General features: G+C 41.8%; 1 protein-coding gene across 11 annotated transcripts in view; it reads left to right on the forward strand.

The window, feature by feature from the left end:
- The window catches only part of ppfibp2b (PPFIA binding protein 2b), a 197,510-nt gene that overhangs the window by 17,996 nt on the left and 158,309 nt on the right, over nucleotides 1–21,205 (forward strand). For 3 of the 11 annotated variants that reach the window (XM_061822590.1, XM_061822588.1, XM_061822592.1), the window contains exon 1: nucleotides 11,037–11,341. The exons of 1 other annotated variant lie outside the window; for it this stretch is intronic. The gene's annotated coding sequence lies outside the window, so the exon portion shown is untranslated. Of the gene's footprint in view, nucleotides 1–11,018; nucleotides 11,342–21,205 lie in introns of those variants that run through there. 7 more of the 11 variants (XM_061822589.1, XM_061822593.1, XM_061822586.1 and 4 more) reach the window with 6 other exon arrangements.

A 21,205-nucleotide genomic window follows, 5' to 3' on the forward strand; every position in this document is an offset into this window, starting at 1 on the left:
AAATTTGAAATTGAGGGTGTTATCTATAATGTGGTTAGCGGCTATGCCCCACAGGTAGGATGTGACCTAGAGTTGAAAAAGAAATTCTGGAAGGAACTAGATGAAGTAGTTCTGAGCATCCCAGATAGCGAGAGAGTTGTGATTGGTGCAGATTGTAATGGACATATTGGAAAAGGAAACAGGGGCGATGAAGAAGTAATGGGTAAGTACGGCATTCAGGAAAGGAACTTTGAAGGACAGATGGTGGTGGACTTTGCAAAAAGGATGGAGATGGCTGTACTGAACACTTATATCCAGAAGAGGGAGGAACATATAGTGACCTACAAGAGCAGAGGTAGAAGCACGCAGGTGGATTATATTTTGTGCAGACGATGTAATCTGAAGGAGATTACTCACTGTAAAGTAGTGGTAGGGGAAAGTGTAGCTCAACAGCATAGGATGGTGGTGTGTAGGATGACTCTGGTGGTGGGTAGGAAGATCAAGAAGAAAAAGGTAGAGCAGAGAACCATGTGGTGGAAGTTGAGAAAGGAAGAATGTTGTGTGGCCTTTCAGAAAGAGGTAAGACAGGGTCTCGATGGACAGCAGAAGCTCCCGGAAGACTGGACTATGACAGCCAAGGTAATCGGAGAGACAGGCAGGAAAGTAATTGGTGTGTCTTCTGGTAGAAAAGGGGAGAAGGAGACTTGTTGGTGGAACCCCAAAATACACGGAGTCATACAAGGAAAGAGATTAGAGAAGAAGAAGTGGGACACTGAGAGGACTGAGGAGAGGCGAAAGGAGTACATCGAGATGCAACGTAAGGAAGAGGTAGAGTTAGCAAAGGCTAAACAAGAGGCATATGAAGACATGTATACCAGGTTGGACATGAAAGAAGGAGAAAAGGATCTCTACAGGTTGGCCAGACAGAGGAATAGAGATGGGAAGGATGTGCAGCAGGTAAGGGTGATTAAGGATAGAGATGGAAATGTGTTGACTGATGCCAGTAGTGTGCTCAATAGATGGAAAGAATACTTTGAGAAGTTGATGAATGAAGAAAATGAGAGAGAAGGAAGAGTTGAAGAGGCAAGTCTGAAGGACCAGGAAGTGGCAATGGTTAGTAAGGGGGAAGTCAGAAAGGCACTACAAAGGATGAAAAATGGAAAGGCAGTTGGTCCTGATGACATACCGGTGGAGGTATGGAAGCAATTTGGAGAGATGGCTGTGGAGTTTTTGACCAACTTATTCAACAGAATATTAGCGGGCGAAAAGATGCCTGTAGAATGGAGGAAAAGTGTTCTAGTTCCAATTTTTAAGAACAAAGGGGATGTTCAGAGCTGTGGGAATTATAGAGGAATAAAGTTCATGAGCCACACAATGAAGTTATGGGAAAGAGTAGTGGAGGCTAGACTCAGGACAGAAGTAAGTATCTGCGAGCAACAATATGGTTTCATGCCTAGAAAAAGTACCACAGATGCATTATTTGCCTTGAGGATGCTAGTGGAAAAGTACAGAGAAGGTCAGAAGAAGCTACATTGTGTCTTTGTGGATCTAGAGAAAGTCTATGACAGAGTACCAAGAGAGGAACTGTGGTACCGCATGTGTAAGTCTGGCCTGGTAGAGAAGTACGTTAAAATAGTACAGGACATGTATGATGGCAGCAGAACAATGGTGAGGTGTGCCTTAGTTGTGACAGAAGAATTTAAGGTGGAGGTGGGACTGCATCAGGGATCAGCTCTGAGTCCCTTCCTGTTTGCAGTAGTAATGGATAGGCTGATAGATGAGGTTAGACTGGAATCGCCTTAGACCATGATGTTCGTAGTTGATATTGTGATATGCAGTGAAAGCAGGGAGCATGCAGAGGAAGAATTAGAAAGATGGAGACATCCACTGGAAAGGAAAGGAATGAAGATTAGCCGAAGTAAAACTGAACATATGTGTGTGAATGAGAGAGGTGGAGGGGGAAGAGTTTGGCTACAGGGAGAAGAGATAGCCAGGGTGGAGGACTTCAAATATTTAGGGTCAACAATGCAGAGCAATGGTGAGTGTGGTAAGGAAGTGAAGAAATGGGTCCAAGCAGGTTGGAACAGCTGGCGGAAGGTGTCTGGTGTGTTATGTGACAGAAGAGTCTCTGCTAGGACGAAGGGCAAAGTTTACAAAACAGTAGTGAGGCCAGCCATGATGTACGGATTAGAGACGGTGACACTGAAGAAAAAACAGGAAGCAGAACTGGAGGTAGCAGAAATGAAGATGTTGAGGTTCTCGCTCAGAGTGAGCAGGTTTGATAGGATTAGAAATGAGCTCATTCGAGGGACAGCCAAAGTTGGATGTTTTGGAGATAAGCTTCGAGAGAGCAGACTTCGATGGTTTGGACATGTTCAGAGGCGAGAGAGTGAGTATATTGGTGTAAGGGTGCTGAGGATGGAGCGGCCAGGCAAAAGAGCGAGAGGAAGACCAAAAAGAAGGTTTATGGGTGTGGTGAGGGAAGACATGAGGGCAGTTGGGGTTAGAGAGGAAGATGCAGGAGATAGGCTAAAAAGGAAAAAAGATGACACGCTGTGGCGACCCCTAATGGGACAAGCCGAAAGGAAAAGAAGAAGAGTAGCAATTAGGTTATAGGTTTTCTTTATGCAATGTGGTGGAATATCTGTTAAACTGTGTGTGCTGACTGTATTTTCTTTTGGAGGGATTTGTATTTAAATGTGTTTGATTCATTTGTGAAAAAGAAATACTTTTGTTTGCCATTTTATTGTTGAAACCATTGTTTAAGAAGGACAGGAAGTGACATGTTGAGGAGACTCGGGAAATGGAGGGAGAAAAAAAGAGAGAGGAGTGGAAGGGACAGTGGTTGTTGGAGGATAACGAAAGGACAAAGAAAGTGAACGGTGGACATTTATCAAAAGTTGATCGACGTGTTCAACAACGACTGTTGAAAGTTCAACTGGGATAGTGTGTCAACGGAGTGGACTACTCAAATCACGCCGTAACGTGGTGGAGTTAGCCAATACCACAGGATCTAAGTGCATGCATAGGACTTGGCTTGGGCGCTAGCAACCAGCTAACGGTAGCTAGCCAGGCCTGTGTACTGGACCACGAAGGAGAGGACAAGGGCGCTAGCATCAAGCTAATGCGGCTAGTGAGGCTCTGTTTGGACTTCAAGGAAGAAAAAGGGACGAGAACTGTGAGGACGCCGGACAGAGGAAAATTACCTTCACCTTTCTTCACTCCTGCCTTGGGAAGCACCGCAGTGACATTGGGGTTTGAATTTTGTTTGCTTGCCGGCTATATTCATATTTGTTTGGGCCCTGAGCATGTGTGCATTGTGTACCTGTTAAATTGACTTTGTTTATTTGACTGTTGTGTATACATGTTTGATTTTCCATCCTTTATTATTAAATGTTCACACTTTTTGTTACATAACCAGCCAGGTTTATTATTTGACTATGTGAGAAACAGTTAAAATAGTGGTGAGTTTATTTGGTAGCTTGATATTTTAAATTAGGATAATATTAACTCATAAGGGGAAATATTATTTCAGAGACTTGTGATGGAGAATTAAATGCACAAGTAAAGAGTAAAATTGTAATAGGCATTTACGGTAATTAACATTGAGTTAATTTATTAGTTTCGTACTTTGGAGTAAGAAAAGAACTCAGGTGGCCACCTCATCGAAGTATTTTATACTAGAGAGGCGCTTCATAAATTGGAGGCACTGCTGGGATTCTAGTGAAATTTATTTGTGCATTTATTTTGTTAAATTTTGTGCTGGTACATTTTGATAGCTTTTGTTGTAAAATGGATACACAGACTGAGTTGGTAAAACAATTATGAGGGTGGTGCCAACAGGAGTCATTAGATCTGGCTCATGCTCTCTTGATGGTCATGCATGAAGAAGTAAATACTGATGCCATTCAAGAGACAATGCAAACAGTGAAGAGTCTTGGACGTGTGCGTGTCAGAGGGTGAACCTCCAGCCTGGAGCAGAACCGGGACCTGGTTTTGTGTGAATGTAAAAAAGCTGTGAAGAGAGAAATGGTTCCCTTTGATATGTACCCCATTGAGGCTGGTGGACCGTGGTCTGTCGTCACAGTAGATAAAGGCCTGGAGACCAATGCAGCAAGTCAGAGGTTATCCAGACAACAGGAAGCAAACGGAACATACAGAAATGAGACACGTACATCATCTTTGCCAGAAGAGAATGTGACCAAATCTACAGTAGCCCTACTACAAGTAGTTAGTGAATTACTCAACAAGACCAAACCTTTTAGTGATAATGGAAGCTACCGCAGATTACGAATTTTTTCTGGATTGCTCCCCACTCCACCTGGAGGGGAACCATTTGAACACTGTTTAGGTCAAGCATGGCTCATGGTGGAAGAGTGTGAAGGCTCTCCAAAAGAGAAAAGGTGTAGATTAATGGAGAGTTAGAGAGGACCAGCATTTGATATTGTCCAAGCAGCCCGATCCAGCGATCCTTCTGTCAGCCCAGAAGACTGCTTAGAAGCACTTGAGCATGCTTTTGGGACAGCTGAATCAGGAGAGGAGTTATATTTTGCCTTTCGTTTTTACAGCAACAGACAGTGGAGAAGCTCTATGACTTCCTCAGGCGTCTAGAACAGTCGTTGAATAAGGTGGTTCAGAGAGGTGGTATTCCTGTCACGTGTGCTGACAAAGTAAGGTTAGAGCAGCTGTTGCGTGGCGCTATTGGTTCTGACATGATGCTACTTAATCTTTGTTTTAGGGAGCGCAAAGAAAACCCACCCACGTTCCTCCAGCTGTTAAAGGAGATTCGCAATGAGGAAGAATATGAATGCTCAAGACGAAAGATGGGAGGGGATGTACAAAGTGCATACGTACAACAGGGAATGAATGCAAAACAGTCAGAAATTCAACAGTTAAAGTCTGAGATAAAGGAATTGAAGTCCTTGGTAGCTGCTGTGGTGTCTACCCCCACAACAGATGCTTCGGATAGTACTGTGAAAATTCCCCCGAGTGCAGAATCTCATGATAGCAATTCTGAGCGAGAAATAGCTGCTTTGAGGAAAGAGTTAAAACGCGTGCAACAGAAATTGGCCCATAAAATGGCGGAACCGCAAACTGCGGTGTCAGCCGTTAAGATGTCAAACTCAGTCAAAAGCTACCCTCAAAAACCCAGACAAGACTCAAACGAGTCCAGTTATTACAGATGTGGAGAGGCTGGTCATTTTGCTGCAAAGTGTCCAAATGACGAGAACCCCTCTAAAGTGATCAAAAGACTGATTCAAGCCCTGAAGCAGACAAAGAGCAATCAACAATCAGGGGATGCCTCATCAAGTGAAGTTAACTGCTCAGGCAAAAGGAGTGCAGTTAATGTGCCCGAGACTACAGGCATTCCTGATTGGCTGGCTGGACCGCCTCGTCTGGTGCCATGAAAAGTAAATGGACAACCATGAACGGCCTTAATGGATAGTGACAATAATATTTGAGCCCTGGTACAAAGAGCATTTATCTGATGTTCCAATTCAACCTGTATCTGGTCTATCCATCTGGGGATTAAGTGAAGCAGAGGTTAGTTACCCTTACCGTGGGTATGTGGTGGTTGACCTTGAATATCTCGCTGTGGTGCTGGGAGATAGTAAAACAGTCACTGTCTTAGCTCTCATATGTCCCACTCCAGACTAGACGATAAGACTTCCATCATTGTGGGCACAAATGCTTGCCATTGTTGAACTAGTTTGGGGACAAAGCGGAGGTCAGGAAGGCCCTTGGTCTGAGAGTTAATGGGAAAGAAGATCAGATGAGGGCAGAAAATATTGATTCCCCAGTTGAGGAAGAAGCTGGTCGTGTCTGATGGATGGGACCAAGTCCTTTGCTCTTACAAGCAGAGGGTGCCACACAGGTAGCGTGCAAAGTAGATTTAAAACATCTAGTTGAGCAAGACATTTTGATGATGGAGTCCTCAATAGCAGTCACCTTACCGACTGATGTGTTTGTGCATCCAATGGTTGTGCCCAGTGGGGCATTGGAAATCAACAGTTTCCGAGTAATGGTCAAAAAAGAATCCTTTAGGGAGGTTTCCCTGCCGGTGGGAACAGTTAATGGAAGCATCTTTCATGTTGTTTCAGTTGCTACCATCCCACCCAAAGAGACAACTTCCCCTGCCTTTGATGCCAATATGATCAACTTGGGCGATTCCCCAATATCTGCACAGTGGAAGAACCAATTACGGCAGAAACTAGCCTCCTGCAGACATTGAAGATGTAAGAAAGCATCTACAAGAACTGTTACAAGTAGGCATAATCAAAGAGTCTTGTAGCCCATATGCTTCCCCCATAGTCATTGTCAGAAAGAAGAATGGGGCTGTGAGAATGTGCATAGACTACCGATTTTTGAACAGCCGAAAAATACCTGATCAGTATACAACCCCATGCATTGACGATGCTCTGAATGCTTTGAGTGGGAGTCAGTGGTTCTCTGTGCTTGATCTGCGTTCCAGTTACAATCAGATTGCTATGCACGAAGAGGACAAGGAGAAAGCAGAATTTATTTGCCCCTTGGGATTCTTCCAATTTGAGAGGATGCCACAAGGAATTACAGGTGCTCCAGCCACCTTTCAGAGATTAATGGAAAAGGCTGTTGGAGACATGAACCTTCTGCAAGTGCTAGTGTACCTTGACAACCTCATTGTGTTTGGGAAAACCCTTGAAGAACATGAAGAAAGGCTGATCAAAGTTCTAGATCGTCTTGGAGAGGTTGGACTCAAACTTTCGAAAGACAAATGTCAGATCTGTCTCCCGAGAGTCAGGTACCTGGGGCACATAGTATCAGCAGATGGTGTCACCCCAGACCCGGACAAAATAGAAGCTGTCAACACATGGGCCAATGTCCACAAATTTGAAAACGCTGCAGTCATTTTTAGGTTTTTGTGGTTTTTACAGAAGGTTCATCCAGAACTATTCAGCAATAGTAAGGCCATTGACAGACCTTACCAAGGGCTATGGTCCCACTTCGAAGAAGAAGAAGCAAAGCCAAGATGCCAACAAAGTCTATCTGAAAGAGTCTGAGCCATACGGAGAAAGATGGGACAAGTCCTGCACCAATGCATTCCACGAGATCAAATATTGCCTGACTCATGCGCCTGTGTTGGTTTTTACCAATCCACAAAAGCCATACATCCTGCATGTTGATGCAAGCTTGAAGGGGCTAGGTACTGTACCAAGAACACCCTGAAGGTATGCGCCCGGTTGCTTTTGCAAGCAGAAAGTTAAGTGCAGCTGAAACAAACTATCCTATACATCAGTTGGAGTTTTTGTCCCTCAAGTGGGCTGTGGTGGACAAATTCCATGGCTATTTGTATGGAGCCAGATTCACAGTGCTTACAGATAACAACCCTCTTACATATGTGTTATCGACGGCCAAACTCAATACGGTGGGGCATCACTGGCTCTCTGCCCTGTCCACGTACGAATTTGACATACAGTAGAGACTGGGTCGACACAACATCAACACTGACCTGTTGTCTAGACAATTGACTGTTGAGGATGAAGGCTGGGTGACCATACCACAGTCTGGGGTCAAGATGACCTGCCAGGGTATCTGGATTCCGAAATCTGCCTGTACCACATCGGTATATGTTACTCAATTAGGTACTTTCTCACAGTGCATTTCAGACCTGTATGTGCACCCCACGCATGTTGAGTTTAAGACTCAAAGGGCATTACCAATGTCTTCGTGGTCACAGATCATTTTACGAAATACGCGCAGGCGTTTCCTACCAAAAGCCAAAAAGCTTCAGTTGTGGCAAAGATTCTAAAGGAAAAATATTTTGTACATTATGGACTTCCTGCAAGAATTCATTCAGACCAAGGAAGCGATTTCGAGAGCCGACTGGTCACAGAAGTCGCGAACCACCCCGTATCATCCACAAGGAGACCCATAGCCAGAGAGATTCAACAGAACTCTAATATCCATGCTTGGTACCCTGAGCCAAGAAAAAAAGCGGAGTTGGAGTCAACATGTGACATATCTAGTTCATGCATACAACAGCACCAAGTGTGATTCAACTGGATACTCTCCATACCATCTAATGTTCAGTAGGGAGGCAAGACTTCTTATTGATCTGTGTTTTGGAACATCACCTGATGGGATAGAAGAGGCATGGCACTCTCGCTATGTGTCCAAGCTTAAAAAAGATTTGAAACAAGCATACAAATTGGCCTCTGTTGCTGCTGACTGAAGGCACCAGAGAAACAAAAAGTTATAGGATCGAAGAGTAATTTTTCAGTCCGTAGAGGTGGGGGACACAGTTCTTCTTCGGAACTTAGGCCTGAGAGGAAAGCACAAGTTAGAAAGCAAGTGGGATCCTGAACCCTATGTTGTCGTTGGGAGACTGCCAAACCTGCCTGTGTATAAACTCAAACGGGAAGATGGTAGACCAGGGACAAAGACAATCCACAGGGATCACTGTTGCCGATTGGACAGTTTGTCAGAATGCCGCCAAATTGGCAAAGCCAAGATCCACCGTCAAACCTAAAACCAGAGCAGACTTCTGTAAGAAGCAGAAAAACTTAAATTCAGAGACTCCCGAGCTCCAGGATTTCTCTGATACATCCTCAGATGATGAGTATTTTATCACACAAAGAGCCACTCCATCACCGTCTGCTCAAAAAAGTGTTGAATGTTGCTAGGCCAATGGAAAACCTTGGGAATGGCCCTGAATTAGCCAGTGATCAGGCACCTCAGAGAGTGTGCAAGTACTTGAGTCAGAGGATGTTAGCAACAATGAAGGAGATACTGATGCCGATCTACAAGAGGATGAACACCCTGTCCTTCGATCAGTAGACGAGACTGAAGTGGAATGTGAAGAAGATCCTGAAGTTTCCGATGAGATAGAAGAATCTGGTTCTGATGGCTGGGAAGACAGTATGAACACCAGAGCTGAGCCTAGATCTAAACGAGCCATTAAGCCTATTGTTAAACTCACTTATGACGAGCCTGGTAGGTCCAGTGACAGGCCTTTAACTACAGTGCATAGGGGTATCGTCATTGAAATAAGAAAACATTAAAACCCTAGACTTATGCCTTAGAACCCTTATGTTAGTGTCTGGTGAGGAGACAGACCGCTTAAAAGGGGGGAGGGTGTAACCCGGTTAAAAGTTGGTACAGGTAAAATTTCAGTACAATAGAGTAGCAATTAGGTTATAGGTTTTCTTTATGCAGTGTGGTGGAATATCTGTTAAACTGTGTGTGCTGGCTGTATTTTCTTTTTGATTATTTAAATTAGGATAATATTAACTCATAAGGGGAAATATTATTTCAGAGACTTTTGATGGAGAATTAAATGGACAAGTAAAGAGTAAAATTGTAATAGACATTTACGGTAATTAACATTGAGTTAATTTATTAGTTTTGTACTTTGGAGTAAGAAAAGAACTCAGGTGGCTACCTCGTCGAAGTATTTTATACTAGAGAGGCGCTACATTGCCGGCCAGTCAAACCTAACTGCTTGGCAGTGCGGTAGTCGTTGAACCGGAACAGATTTTTCAATTACCCGAAACCTGTTGTGCTGTTGGTTGTCACAGTAGATAAGACAGTTCTTCAAAGACATCATTCTATAGAATACCATCTGAAAAGATCGATGGATTTCGGCATTTAAATGGGATGAATGGGATGGATGGTGCCCAACGAAATACACACACCTGTGTAGCGATCATTTAATTTCAGGTAGGAATTATTCTTGTTAATCTCAAGAATTATTTTTTTTATCAAGAAGTATTTATAATGCCAAGTTGACTCATTTGAGAACAATGCATATTAAATAAAAGTATTGGTATTTGTATTGAAAAAATGTGAGTGGGTTCATCACTATGTGGGATTTATTCCTGATTGAGAACAGATCCAGCAACGAAGTATTTGTATGCGTCCAGACTTTTATCCGCTTTCAAAGTCTTATCGGACGGGTCGGATTTATTTATTCACCAGATACATGTGTATATCCAATTGTCCAAGACAAGGAAGCGATTTAACAGTCAAACTCCTTATCGGCGAAAACATCGACTTCGACATTAAATATGGATCCTCTATGCCAAGTGTCTCTAATTTTTCCACATACCTTCTTTTATTATCACCTTCTAAGTGTTTATCGGACGAAACCCTGGGTGTCATGCTATAAGACATATTTTCGTTTCGTTTCAACAGAATTAACTTGCAATAATGCTTTGTTTGACCGGCAATATGGCAACATAAACAAATATTATAATATTAAAAAAATATTATGTAGGTGCACGAGCTCTATTGGGGGAAGATGTGGTGTTGTGGGTTAGATAGCATGACAACTACATGCTCAGTAACTGGATAGAGGAGATACGAAAGTAAATGGAGAGTGGATTGTTGGTACGTGTTCTCTAAAGTGGAAGTAAAGACTGAATGCTTTGAAATACGCCTCGTCTATTTGTTATACAATATAACAAAACATCAAACAGTGAATATATTTTTTTCCATAGGCATACTGTATGAATGAATTGTAATGTACTGCACTCGTTTAATTAAAGAGATGCAAATAGAATCACCCATATGCTCTATTCCAGATGTGTAATTACCACTAGATGACACCATTGAGTCGGGTACGTCCAAATAAGTCGTTTTTGTCAGCATACTTTAAAGTTGATCTTGAATTTAAATATTTCCACAATATAAATTACGGGAAAACAAAATCTTTACAATATAAACATAGTTAGATACTTAGCAAACACATGATGGATCTAAATGGTCCCAGCTGCAATATTTACGGATGTACACTCATGTTGACAATCCGTTCAACCAGTCAGAAACACAGCCTAAATAACAATAACAATAACTAACAAATGAGGAATTAATATGTTACTATAACATTTCCATCCATCCATAGATTTTCTGAGGCGTTTATCCTCACAGAGGATCGCGGGAGTGCTTGAGCATTTCCCAGCTATCTTTGGGCAGGAGCGGGGTACACCCTGAACCTGTTGCCAGCTAACACACATAAACAAACAACCAAAGACATTCACACTTCCGGGCATTTTAGAATCTTCAATGAACCTGTAGAGTACTATAATTCGGTGCTTCCAAAACAGCATGCCGACTGACGTCTTGCTCTGGCAGCATGTACTAATTCCGAGGTGCCTGAATGCATCGTGACTGTCACATGGCAAGTGGTTGATGGAGCTCGCGCTCCAGTTGAGCAGAGTGCAAGGTAGGCAGGATAAAACAACCCTTCTTCGGCTCACCTTGTATGCGACAGTCGTGTCACTTTGGGAAGGTTTGTGGTTCTCCGAGCAGTCACGTCTTCGAGAAGTGTCTGCAAAACAACATTGAAGGATAAGTTCGACAACCGTCTGAAGTAGACGCCTATGTAAGTAAAACGACACGGTTGGATGTTTGTTTTGTTGTAAGGTAGAGTTTTGAAACTGACGTAGATTTCAATACAGTACCCAGTACTACCATCTGGTTAGGAAAATCAAAACTTATTGTACTCCGTGAACTCGGCTGGTAAAACGTGACCATCGCGTGAGTGTTTGAGAAAAAAAAAATTAAAGTGTAGAATAGTAAGACGATTTTGCATTTTCCGGAGCTTTGAGTTTTAAAAATAACGATGGATGTAAAATGTTGTCTGTAGGTCATTGCAATATACTGTCATTCATTTCGGTTCATTTAAGAGAAGAGATGTCACCTCCTACATTTTTTTTATATCCCATGTTAACGCTTATTGTCCAGTCCATAAACTTTTGCAGCGACAGCCAGCAAATATGGAATTGATATTTTTTTAAAAAATTCTTTGGGTCAGTGTTGAGCAATTTTTGCTGTGGTCTGAGGTGATTCACAACAATAGAGCTTTATCGATTCCTCATCTGCTCTGTAATAAAAAAAAACAAACAAAAATTATCTTTGGCTATTGTCTTTCACAGTAACAGTACAGTGACACACGGTATCAGACGTACAGTACACGAAATAAACACCATCAATCAATCAATTTTTTTATAACCTTTAACCTTTTCTTTTTTCCATATGGAAAAATAAAGCATCACTTTATTAAAGTGGTGATTATTTGGGGTTATGGCATTCTGTTAGTTGGTAAAGGTATATCCATCCATCCATCCTCTGAGCTACTTATCCTCACAAGGGTCGCTGGACTGCTGGAGCCTATCCCAGCTGCCAGGAGGCAGGGTACACCCTGAAGTGGTTGCCAGCCAATCGCAGGGCACATGGAGACAGACAACAGTTGCATTCACAATCACAGATGGGGGCAATTTAGTGTCACCAATTAATGCATGTTTTTGGGATGTGGGAGGAAACCGGAGTGCCTGGAGAAAACCCATGGGCACGGGGAGAAAGTGCAAACTTCACACAGGCGGGCTTTGGTTTTGAACCCCAGTCTTCAGAATTGTGAGGCCAAAACGCTATAGAGCTGCTCCACTGTGCCACCCTAATAGTATATTTTCCCTGAAATCATACTTGGCCATTGACACAAATTACCATTATTTTTTTTTTTGAGGTATGAGGGAGTTTGAGAAGTTTTTATTGGCCTGATGTATGTCTTAGATCAGTGATTCTCAACCTTTATTGAGCCAAGGCACATACATTTGAAAAATCTCACGGCACACCAACAAATAAAAATGTCACAAAAAGTGGATACACAAGTCACTTAAACACTTTCTGCTGTCAAATAGAAGAGGCTTTATCTGTACTTTATATGCCACTGCCATAGAATGATTAACAAATAATTACTTGTTGCAAATAAATAATATGATGACCAATTAATTGACATTTGATAATTTCCAACGGCACATCAGAATAGCTCTCATAGCACACGAATTTGACATGCCACACTGGTTAGGAATCATTGTCTTAGATTACGTAAATCCAACACCTAGGATAGAACACATGCATGCATGCACACAGTTAGGAATCATTGTCTAAGATGACTTAGATGCAACCCCTAGAATAGAACACGCGCACGCATGCACACACACACACACACATACACACACACACACACACACACACACACGCATTGAGGCTTTTGAAATTTTAATCGTAGGTGCATGTCCACTGTGAAAAAAATAATCTAAAAAGAAAAATCCAGAAATCACAATGTATGTTTGTTTTTTTATGATATATTTGTGTGATACAGCTGCAAATGAGTATTTGAACACCTGAGAAAACCAATGTTAATATTTGGTACAGTAGCCTTTGTTTGCAATTACAAAGGGCAAACGTTTCCTGTAGTAGCTCACCAGGTTTGCACACATTGCAGCAGGGATTTTGGCTCACTCCTCCAAACAGATCATCTCTAGATCAAACAGGTTTCTGGGCTGTCGCTGAGAAACATGGAATTTCAGCTCCCTATAAAGGTTTTCTTTTGGGTTTCGGTCTCTAGACTGGCTGGGCCATGCCAAAACCTTGATATGCTTCTTACGGAGTCACTTCTTGGTTTTCCTGGCTGTATGCTTCGGGTCATTGTCATGTTGAAAGACCCAGTCACGACCCCCTCTGACTGAGGGGAAAGAGGTTGTTCCCCAAAATCTCACAATACATGGCCACGGTCATCCTCTCTTTAATACAGTGGAGTCATCCTGTCGCATGTACAGAAAAACACCCCCAAAGCATGATGCTACCACCCCCATGCTTCACAGTAGGGATGGTGTTCTTGGGATGGAACTCATCATTTGTCTTCCTCCAAACACGGTTAGTGGAATTATGACCAAAACTTAAATTTTGGTCTCCTCTGACCACAAAACTTTCTCACATGACTCATCTGTATCACTCAAATGGTCAATGGCAAATTTAAGACGGAACTTGACATGTTCTGGTTTAAGCATGGGAACCTTCCGTGCCATGCATGATTTTAAACCATGAAGTTAAGTGTATTGCCAACAGTCACCTTGGAAACGGTGGTCCCAGCTCTTTTCAGGTCATTGACCAAGTCTTGCCGTGTAGTCCTGGGCTGATTGCTCACCTTTCTAAGGATCATTGAGACCCCACGAGGTGATATCCTGCTTGGGGCTCCACTCCAATTGAGATTGACCGTCATGTTTAGATTCTTCAATTTTCTAATGATTGCTCCAACAGTGGACCTTTTTTTTAACAAGCTGCTTGGCAATTTCTCCGTAGCCCTGTCCAGCCGTGTGGAGTTGTACAATTTTGTCTCTGGTGTCTTTGGACAGCTCTTTGGTCTTGGCCATGTTACAAGTTTGAGTCTTACTGATTGTATGGGGTGGACAGAGGTCTTTATGCAGCTAACGACCTCATACAGGTCCAATATATTCAGGATAATAAATGGAGTGGAGGTGGACTTTTAAAGGTGGGCTAACATGTCGTTGATGGTCAGAATTCTAGCTGATGGAGAAGTGTTCAAATACTTATTTGCAGCTGTATGATACAAATAAATCGTTCAGAAATCATACATTGTGATTTCTGGATTTTTCTTTTTCGATTATCTCTCAGAGTGGACATGCACCTTTGATGAAAATTTCAGACCCCTCCATGATTTCTAAGTGGGAGAACCTGTCAGATAGCAGGGTGTTCAAATAATTATTTTCATCACTGTATATTTTTTTACATTCTTGTAACAAATGTTCATCCCAGTTTACTCATTAGTGCTTTGTGGTATTAAATTATGTGTTGTTGGACTGACATATGCTATGTAATTGTATATCACCAATTTCTGACATGATAGAGCAGACTTATACACTTTTGAGGGGCCCTCCCATCTAAGTATTGCAGATCAGGACTAATTTGTGGCTTCCCTTTAGTTGAAGCATCTGCTGCACCTAACGAGAGATGGGTACATACAACAACAAGCAAGACTTGAGAGGGCATCTCTTCTGTAGCAAAGCTAATTTAAAAAGGGACAAGTTGAAAGGCCTCACTGTCTCAGTGAATTTATTCAGGACGCTTAGGGTATGGCGTCAGCACTTTATAACAACCAGTGATAAAATGATTTTGCATTGTATTGCCCCTATATAAAAGCTCAAAAATGGAATCCAGTGTACTGTGTAACATTTACTTATAGAACATAAATTTTACTTTCTGTAGCCTTCTGCATATAACGTGCCCGATGCTATGCAGACATGTAAACTGGAACAGGGAATGCTCACTATGATCAAAGCAGTCCACGTAATACCTACATGTTTACGACGGTTAGGCTGTCATCTCACCCTCTACAGAAATTCACACAATTGTGTGGTTATACCAAAAGAAATAGACTGCTGTCTCTTAAGAGGTGTGTTGTTGAAGGATGAAAGCGAGGGATGAGAGGAACAGTGGAATAAAGGAGCAGGGTAGTTGCAACCATGAAGACAATGTCTGCTTATCTGTAAGAAATAATCCTCTATTTACTGCACTGATGGAGTATAAAATGTAAGCGAAAGGAGCAAGAAGCAAAATGTGAAATAACTGCAATTTCTTAGCACTTATCTGGGAAAAGTGGGAAGGAAATGGTGAACGCAAGGCTGAGGAGAAAATTTAGGATGGGGAATAGGTGCAAGACGAGCAAAAGGCATCGATATCACCCACTCCAGCTTTTTCTTTGAAAGATAAAACGGTAATGAAATTAGAATCAGAACTGATTTGACTTTGACCACAGTGGAAGGCAATTGGTTCTGGCACGCCGGTCGACCTCTGATTTGCTCATATTAAGTATCAATCAAGAACTTCCTCGAGTGAGTTACGAAAATCGAGAGCAATGGAAATTGAACTAGAAAAACTCCCTGATAGGGTTGCATTTTTTTGTCTTTTGATGTAGTATCTGACGGCCAACAAAGTTATTTTAAAAAAACGTCAGGGCAATGGGAGACAAGACAGCTGATACAAGACGAAACATCATGCGCGGATCAATCTCCAAGACAAATTTGTTCTATCATGATTGCACTGTCAGACTACTACAATAAAATCTTGTATTCCGATACCACCACATCCCATTTTTTACGATCAGTGAGCTTTTATCTGGTCAACTCAAATGTGACCGGATACAGTCGTTATCGTGGGGATGACAACACGCGTGGATTGCACCGATTGTATAATAAGAAGAAAATGGGTGGAAAAAACGTGTTGGTTGGTGCTCAGGACAGGAGAGGATGTTGCTGTAAGGGTCACTTGAGGTATGTTCACATCATTTTAGAAGGCTACTGCTCGCAAGCAAACAACAAAACATTACCTAGCGTAGCAGGCTAGTGCTAGTACTAGTGGTTGCGTACAAATATGATGACAACACGAGTGGATTGCGCCAACTGTATTATAATAAGAAAATAGGGTTAAAAAAAAAAAAAACGTGCTTTGGTGGTCACCGGTGCCTAGGACAAGGAAGTATGTTCGTGTAAGGCTTGCTTGAGGTTTGTTCATGTACTTTTAACCTGATACAGCTCGCAAGCAGGCAACAAAACGTTACGTAGCCTAGCAAGTTAGTGCTAGCTCTTGCGGTTGTGTAGAAATGTGCTGCCGTTGTGTTGAAGTCATGATCTGACCAGAGCACCAAATTCCAACCTCTTTGGAGCCAAGGCACATATTTTATAATTGAAAAATCTCCTGGCACTCCAACAAACAAAAATGTCACAAAAGTAGATATAGTGTGCCCTTGCCCATTCGCGGTTCACCATTTGCACCCCCACATATTCGCATTTTTTTCTTAATGTACCATACTTTCATGATCGTAGAGGTCTTAAATTCTCAGAAATAGATGAGGCTCCGCATTAGACATAGCACCTTACAATGTGGTGCATCCTATATGGACACTGATTTCCCACATTTGAAAATGTTGTTGTGTGATTTGTCCACACTAAACACACTTGTTACATGCTTAGCATGTTTGTATGTAAGCTCCCATATGATGGCGCTCACGAGACAGCGATTAACAATTACATTTCACGTGTAAGCAGAAGGAGCACATCACAACTAGCATTTTCACACCACAGCAAACAGAATAGCATAACTAGCAAATACACTCTCAGTGCCGCATAGTATGGTGGGAGGTGGTAAATCAGTCACTGACATTTGAAAAATGTACAGGTGTGGTCAGTCATGCCCGCAGATAAAGTTGCAGGTGTAATTAGGGATGGAATTTCAAGACCTAAAAATAACTTACTGAATTAATATAACATAACTGTGAATTAAAAATAAAATAAACAAATACATACCTAAAATAGAAAACAAAAATTTCAAACTCAGAAATGATAATTTCCAATTTCAACTGATATGAGTAGAACATGATATAAAACGGTATTTAAAAATGTTCATCAATAAAAATTCTTGAGTTGACAAACTATCTGAAGAAAAGTTAAATGCACTGGCCTGTCAAGAAATAAACATGAATGGTCTATACCTGCATTGTTTTGAAAATTTCAATGAATTGAAAATGAAAATAATCGGAAGGGTTGCATCAGGAAGGGCATCCGGCGTAAAAGTTGAGCCAAACATATATGTGCGTTCATCTGAGATGACACGCTGTGGCGACCCCGAAAAGGGACAAGCCAAAAGAAAGTGTCAACAAGCTACGGACACATTGTAACAAACATTCCTGTCAGCAATCGTAATGTATTGTTATAATCTAGCGTAATCAAGGGCGGTATCTATTGTCACATTGATGAAAGATAACAGTTGATGATCTACTGTATATCTTCTGAAAGCATGTAGAGGGGAAAAGTTTTCAACTCAAAGATAACGCATACCACAGGGAAAATGACCGTTTACATTTCGATATATGGACAAAATAGTCTAATGTTAGAACTTAGATCAAGTCATGTTGATAAAAAGATATACACATATATGTACGTTCGCTGTATTCGTCTTTCTAAGACGTCCATACCGAACATGAGCACTCGGTGACAAGTTGTCGATTAGCACATGTTGACGCATGGATGAGGATGTTTCAGACTGGCCGGAAGTTTACAAAATATACGCGCATGCCCATTAATATACGCACATGCGCATTAATCACAAGGAAATTTTCAACACCGGGAGCGCTCAGACTGCAATACCGGCTTGCTAGAATGCGCCTTTATGTGTGTGCGCTAAGCGACAATGTAGATGATGGTGTCAGATTCCGCTTATCCACAGGACTAATCGGGAAAATGTCCTGACCGACTCTCCAATTAAAGGGTTAAGCTTCCCCTTGACCCCAGCCGACTCTAAAGCCGTATACGCCACAGAACGGGAGCTTTCTAAGCCATTGTCGAGATGAATTTGCCTCGGTGAACTAACTGCCTTTAGTTTTACAAAGCCAATCCGTCTGCCCTCACTTATTAGCCCTTATTGACTAACCATACAGAGTAAAAGGATAATAAAGAGATCGCTTCGCTTTTACAGCAGCTTCATCTCTTATGAATCGATTGCACTTGTCATTGATCTAGTAAGTTTTAGCAATCCTTGTTAGGGTCATATGGATTTGTTTTAATATTAAACCAGAGTTTATCAATGAGTTACTTTTTAGAATGGAATTACGACTAGGTGTTATTAATGTCATCGACGATCATTCATTTAAGAGGTTGAGTGGTGGAAATGAGATAACTTATTATAAGAATGACGATAGGTGGAAGTGAAATTAAGATAATTAATAAGATGATAATAATTGTTTGCTCGCTTCTTTTTCACAAAGAACGAATGTTTATTCCTGCTATCTTTTAAGCTCTTTTCTGAAGTGGCTCATAACAACATCATTAAAATTTTGCAGTGCTCTGAAACATTCAGCTTTATTCAGGTGATTAAGTTCTACAAAATTATGGATGTTGTTCCATTTAGCGCAGATAGCTTTAATAATGGCACTTTAGACATCCTTCCTACCTTCAGCCTCATCAGACGACATCTCCTCCCTTCCTCACCAAAACGATCCCCAGCTAACTGCTGCTCGTTCACGAAAATAAGAAGCAACTTTTTTTCCTCCAAGATCTGTGGCCTCTGCTTGGTCAGCACGGTTGCTCCTTTAGCAACATCACATGCTTTGAGGGCATCCTTGTGTTTCAGAATGGTGCTGATCGTTGTTTTTGCCATGCCATACTTCTTCGATAGCTCAAAAACATGCAGACCAGATTCGTGCTCGGCTATCAAATCCTTCTTTAAATCGACAGTTTTACGCACCACTTTCCTTTTTTCAGCACCAGCAGTTCCACTTGCCTTCTTTGGAGCCATGATCGGGGGTTAATGTTGCTCAATTTGAAGAAAAAAAGTCACTACAGTACTGGGAAATGTTCGCGAGCAGACGAGTGTGTGAGTCAACTGGTTGCACCGCGTGCAGTAGCGCGCAGTCGCGCCCGTTACGCCTTTTCTGGTTTTTTTTTTTTTTTGGGGGGTGTGTTCGAAAGCACAATGACAAATCGTCGTGGGTCAGCTGGTCGGGGTGTTCGGATACCGATTTTCGTTCGAACACCAAAGCAAAAAAATCTCGAAATTTTCATTCGAAAACTGATTTGTACGAAAACCAAGACGTTCGAAAACCGAGGTACCACTGTATTAAAAATTCAGTCAACAGGTACTTCAGATTCACTAGCATTTATTAAAATTGTAATTGAGATCAGATATTTTGCTGTGTTGTGACTTTTATATGAAGACTATGTTTGAGCTCTTGCCTTAAAATCTGCAGGTCTCTCAGTAAAAACCTTGAAGCAATTGAGTATTTTTTTTCTGAAGCAAGAAGGAGGAGTAAGGCAAATCTGTTCTCTCTCAGGCCAAAATACCAATGCTGGCACAAGAACTGCATTACGTTTTGAAAAGTTCTTGAAACACTTGACCTGTGAACTGCGAATCTGTAAGACAACTCTTGGATGGTTAATTTCAAACGCAGACTCATAAGGATCATGAGAAGTTGCTGAAACTTTGTCATCACTTTGACATCACTGTTTCACGATAAATGAGAAAAGTGCGTGCATAATTCTATAAGGTGAGAGTCCAGTGCAGAATTTCTCCTTTTTATGGTTTCTGATGAGTGATTCCTCTGGGAGAGAGCACGTGCCTTGACCTGATCTTGCAATTGATGCACTTCATTAAGAAATATCTGGAACTGCTGCTTCATAGCTTCAGCATCAGTGTGTAAATGACTCCTGCCTGGAGGTTTCAATGAAGTGTGGCTTGTCGTGGCAGATTCCACTGCTGGCTCTTCTTGATCTTCAAATGGTTCCTTCTCCATAGGAATAGGGTCATCCTCTTCTTAAACATTAATCCCAGATCCTGTAGATACAGGTATATTCAGAAGAACAGAGGCTGTCAGGGAGTGGTCCCCATTTTCTTTTACTTGTTTTGGTCTTGCCTGCATTTTAAGATATCCTTCGATCATTGCTTTTTAATTTACTTTCACGGGTGACAAAGGAGAAGCTGGACGGAGTATAATCCAGCGACAGTTTTTCATCTTAACTCATGTGGCGATTCCCAAGAGCCTCTTCTCTGTTTCTCAAAGTCTCTTGCCATGTCTTGTGGGGTAGGTACTTGCCTGGGTGGATTGGAATGAAGTCCCGGATTGGTCGTCCAAAGACGCACATCACTGGGGATATCCGGGTGTCTCTGTCTGGTGTGTTGTGGTATTGGTATTGTTGAAATGCATCTGTGTCAAGGCCACTGTCGCAACTGGTGTTGTAGATGATCATCCTTTTTGTGGTCTTTATGGTCTTGTATGTCCTTGTATGTATATGTCTCATATAAATGAATTAGCAGTTCTTTGCTTGCATAACATAAGTGTGAATGATTGACACACTTGATCTGTGTTGAGCGATATTTTGCGATGATCTGACTGCACAAGCGTGTGCCTTTGTTTGCGGCTATTGAGCTAAGGTAAACCAGACTTTGTTTGTTTGCACGAAGGTATGCCCTATATTTGATTTTCAATACATGTCGCATATAAATGAATTAGCAGTTCTTCGCTTGCATAATATAGCTACGTGTGAATGATTGACACACTTGATCTGTGTTGAGCGATATTTTGCGATGATCTGACTGCACAAACGTGTCGCATTGTTGCCGGCTACGGTAAACCGGACTGTGTTTGCACGAAGGTATGCCCTATATTTGATTTTCAATACATGTCTCATATAAATGAATTAGCAGTTCTTCACTTGCATAACATAACTACGTATGAATGATTGACACACTTGATTTGTGTTGAGCGATATTTTACGATGATCTGACTGCACAAACGTGTCCCTTTGTTTGCGGCTAATGAGCTAAGCTAAACCGGACTAGCAGTCCTAAAAGCCTTCGACGTGCACCGAGACACCAAGACTGAAGGAAGGATGTTTGA

The sequence above is a fragment of the Syngnathoides biaculeatus genome, chromosome 6 (genome assembly GCF_019802595.1).
Source record: "Syngnathoides biaculeatus isolate LvHL_M chromosome 6, ASM1980259v1, whole genome shotgun sequence".
NCBI lineage: Eukaryota > Metazoa > Chordata > Actinopteri > Syngnathiformes > Syngnathidae > Syngnathoides > Syngnathoides biaculeatus.